Source organism: Solanum tuberosum, unplaced genomic scaffold, assembly GCF_000226075.1.
Source record: "Solanum tuberosum cultivar DM 1-3 516 R44 unplaced genomic scaffold, SolTub_3.0 scf00176, whole genome shotgun sequence".
In the NCBI taxonomy this organism is placed as follows: domain Eukaryota; kingdom Viridiplantae; phylum Streptophyta; class Magnoliopsida; order Solanales; family Solanaceae; genus Solanum; species Solanum tuberosum.
In genome coordinates this window covers 14,618-19,542 of record NW_006239100.1, presented here as the reverse complement: position 1 = coordinate 19,542, position 4,925 = coordinate 14,618, and positions in this window count along the sequence as shown.

The following is a 4,925-nucleotide window of genomic DNA, read 5'->3' as shown; positions in this document are numbered from 1 at the left end:
TTAATGTCTTTAGCTACGACTAGTTAGAACTAAGTTTTATTTTTCTATTAATTCTCAAAACCACTCTCTTGGGAATGATCACAACCCTTGGTTGGGTTACTAAACTATTGTACGATTGTAGACACTTGCATCAGAAGTTGTGTCTTGATTACGCAAACATCAAAATGGCACTGCTGTCGGGAAGTGGTGTTATTTGAGAATTTTTAGATTAGTAGAATTTTTGTTCTTCTTAGTTGTAGATCACTTAATTTTTAGTTTTGTATTTTGCTTGTTTGAGCTTTGAAACAGAGAAAGTGAGTGTGTCAAGTAGTACTCGTGAGCAAATGGAGTTTACTCCATTAGAAGTAATGATGTTCAGCGATCACATTCTAACCTTCAAACAATTAGAAGGTGAACGGATTCATGAAGCATGGGCAAGGTTTAAATCGCTTCTAATTCGATGCCCCACTCATGAAATTCCTGATATAGTCCTCCTGGACTGCTTCTACGGAAGTCTCGGTCCCGAAACCAAAGCATTGGCTGACCAACTCATCCCGGGTGGTATTACACAACAACCTTATGGGATAGCAGCCCATCTGCTTGATCTCATGGCTGAATCAAACCAAGAAGTAGAGAAGCACTTCATGTTGGCCGCGCTGATGACTCAAATGGATGAGTTGGCCAAAAAGATAAAGGAGATTGAAGTCCAATGCAAAAGGAAAGCCAGATACATCCCCCCTCATGAGCGAGGAAAGCCCAATGACAATTAGGGTAAACGTGTCGAAGGAATGTTGTCAATCATTTTTAACAAGGTAAGTGAGCATGATAGGGTTGCTGGAAGAGATGAATGAGAATATTGAAGTGATAAAACAGATGATTGGTTCTCATTCCAGATCCATTTAGCTACTCAAGAACTTTACGGGTCATATGATGCCTCTTCTCCATCCGCCACAAAGTAGGGGATTGCCAAGTGATGTTTTGGCTAACCCCAAAAGTGAAGTTTAAGTGTTAACCTGCATCGTGCCACGAAGTTAACTAAGGCGCTGTTTGGGAGGCAATCCAAAACTCTTTATTGCTTTATTGTTGTTTTAGAAATAACAGTGTGTTGAATGAACATGTTAAAGTGTGGAGAGTGTGTGGAAATCGCGTTTGGCGAGCTAATAGTTCCATTCAGCGAATCGCCAAACAGGTTGGTGATTCCGATGAAAATCATCGTTTGGACCTTCACTTTGACTGAAGGTCCTGTAAAACTCGGCGAGGTAAATGACCATTCGGCGTGTCACCGACTGGATCGGCGAGTGCGACTAATGTCGCCGAATGGGTGCGAACTAGACGGTTTATAATGGCCAAAGGTCCTAGAATTTGAAATCCTTCACTAAACAGGTTGGTGATTCCGATGAAAATCATCGTTTGGACCTTCACTTTGACTGAAGGTCCTGTAAAACTCGGCGAGGTAAATGACCATTCGGCGTGTCACCGACTGGATCGGCGAGTGCGACTAATGTCGCCGAATGGGTGCGAACTAGACGGTTTATAATGGCCAAAGGTCCTAGAATTTGAAATCCTTCACTTTTCCTCGCTTTTAATCTTCACAAGCTCACACCAAGGTAGTATTTCCAATATTATTATATTCCACTAGTATTTTGGTTGGTCGATTTGTGCTCGGAGTTGGATTTCTTTGCTTCCTAGCTTTTCAATCATATTTTAATCGGCACAAAAGGTTAGTTCTCCGAACCCCAAGTTTAATTTCGAATAGTTTGTACTCTTTTGCAATGATTGTATCTTATTGATGTGTGTTGGGCCTATCTGATAGGATTAGAATGATTAAATACCAATTTTAATTTGAAAATCTTGCCCGTATGTTTGATTGTCGAATGCCCATAATTTTTGTGATTTTTAATGAATTGGGTTATGATTGCGTGTCGTTAGATTAACCGGGAGAAATCTGAGTATCCCGTGGCAATGGGTAGTGCGGGGTTTGTTTGAATTTCGTCAGTGCATGCTTTGATTTTGTTTTGGGGGTTTGCGGGATTGAATTCGAGAAGGTGGATTGAAAATGGGCACGTTGGACCATTTGGCGAACTGGGTCGAGCTCGCCGAATCGTTCGGCGGTTCGCCTAATGTCTCCATCTCGCCCTTAATATCAGGTAAATTGGATGTTTGAATCTGTAACTTTTGGTGAGAAGTCATGGGTCACCGAAAGCACTCGGCGACTCACCGAAAGTACTCTTGATCGCCCTTTGCATGCTATTCAGACCCCCTTAAGCACTGTAACTTTTGGTGGACAAATCCAAGCTCGCCGAAAGTAGTCGACGAGTCACCCAAAGGACTTTCCATCGCCGATTTTCTATAATTTGAAGCCAATCCTTTCGGCAATCCCGAGTTAGCTCGCCAAAGAGGTTTGGCGACTCGCCGATTCACTTGGAGACTCTTTTTGCAGTAGATGACATGTGCTTCTATTTGATTTTTCCTTTAACTCTTCCCAATATTTTGCAGATATGACTAAACCTAACAAAGCAGGTAGAAACACACCATCCCGAAGAAAAGAAAAAGGGATCACAATCAATGAGGACGCAACTGCATCCAGGAACAAGGCTACTAAACTGTCCATAACTGGTGGAAAAGGCAAGGGCAAGAACAAAACCGTTGAGCTATCAGATGCAGGTTCCGACAGTACTGGTTTTTACACCAATGACCCAACAACATATGACAGTGAGAGTATGGGTTCTGATGAAGCTGAACTGATGGAGGCACGGAGGAATGAGTTACGATCTAAATAGTTGAACAACCCATCTTGGATAAAAAATCCTCGATCCACCACTTTGACTCCTCCAGTTCCAGAATAGGCAATAGTACTGGCACCTCTAGTACAAGGTCCCCCACCTAAATCAACAAATAGACTAAAGTCTGAGGGGCTGAGAACGATCATTGAGGGAAACTGGATGTCCATAAATGGGGTGATCGATAGGTATTCTGAGATAATGGAGTGCCTGAAATTTCAAAAATTTCAAATCTTCACAAAACCCCATGACTCTTACATACCAAGTTGGGTCAGAGAATTTTACAATGCATATAGTGCATTGGTACGTTAACGGAAGAGGCTAGTATCGTCTTTCAAAGCAGTTGACTACGTGGTTGTCAGAAGAAGGAAGTTAGCTTGTGACAGTGAGGCTATCAACACAGCCTCGGGTATGTCCAATAAGATTAATGATCACAGCCAGCACTTGATCAGAACAGAGAAGTTGGATGAGATGAAAAAGTGGTTAGCCCCACTAATCTCAAATGATAATGCTCCGAAAAGGTTAGCAGAAGGAGTTTCGATTGCAAAGAAAGATCTGAACATAGCAGCAAGATACTGATTCGGGTTCATCAGCAACACAATTATGCCATAACAGAATGAATCAATCCTTCGCCTTGCTAAGGCAGTTTGTCTTGGATGCATCATAGAAAAAACTAGGATAAATCTAAGGATGATCAATGCTTCGGAGATACATATGCGTGTAAAGCAGAGCCGTACATCTCTCCTTTTCCCGGTATTAATCACTGCATTGTGCAAAAGAGCTCGGGTGCCTAGAGATGCAAAGAAGGATGTGGAAATGGTTGCCACCACCTCCACCGATATCTGAAAGATCGAAGCCGAATATCTTAAGGACCAAGCGGAAAAGAAGCAGAAGCAAGTTGTGGCCACTAGATCTATACTTGCAGAGGCATATTTGCCTACTCTGGCCCCTGGGCCTTCAGGTATATCTGACGTTATTACCATTTTTGCTGACCCTCCAGGTTCATCTGCTGCTGCGTTACCATCCAGACCTACTGCTGTTGTTGCCTCATGTAAGTCGATCACTCAGGCATCCTTGATCCGGATGGGACATCTTGCCCAATCTGCTAATTGGCGGGCTGCCAACATAGAAAGCTCCATTCCAGGCATGATTCAGGCTGCCCTCAAAGATGTTGTGAAACCACTGAGCACTACTATTGATCATCTAGCGGCAAGGATAGCAGTGTGTTAGCACGACCAATGAGCCACAGGGGAGGTTACAGCCTTAAAGGCCGCCATTGCAGAGCTGAGGAAAGATGTGGACTACCTTAAGTTCACCGATGTGTCCATGATCTTGGGAACAGTGGAAATTCCAGATGTGCCCAAAATGCCTCAGACCGCCACATGACATGGGGATGGAATAGAGCATACAGCCGATCCTGAATCAGAGGCAGAGACTGACAAAGAGATGTTTGAGGGAGCTGCAGCGGAGGATATAGCCGAGACTGAAGAAATCATGACAGATGCTGTTGTGCAGGCTTTCTTGGCAAAGCTCCTGCTGCTGGATCCAGTGAAGCTGGCCCTTCGGGGGGGTCACTCTAGGAACTGATGCCCAGATGGAGCGACTACTTAGACAGGATCCCCCTTTTACCTTCCTCTCTGTCTTTCTTCATTTTACCTTCAGATTCTGTGTTATTTGCATTTGAGGACAAATTGCTTTTATTTGTGGTGGGGTAAGTCCCATCTTTTGTGTGCTAGTTTTGTTCGTGTTTTGTGTATATATTTGGGCCGTTTTCCTTTTAAAATTGTGTTAATACTGCTTTTCTGTGGATGTTTGAGCTTGTGGCTCCTTTTATTTTAAATTGCAAAATGATTTGGACCCTTCCGAATTTTTTTGAATTTTTCACACATTTTTGCAACCCTTTATATGCTGTTGAATGTGGCTGTTTCTTGGCAAATTTGAGTCTCGGTTTCGATCAATACCGAGAACTTAAATAGTGCTCTCAATCGAACGAACATGAATGTGCGGCTACGATGAAGCCAAATGAAGTTGCATAAACAATATGTGAACTATTTACATCTCGTTATGAGTAGCCTTGTATCAAATTGAGTCTCTTGTGATGATCATTGCACACTAGCGAAAGTGTGGAGTCTTGTTTGACTTATAGTGTCAATGCCTAGTGTGATG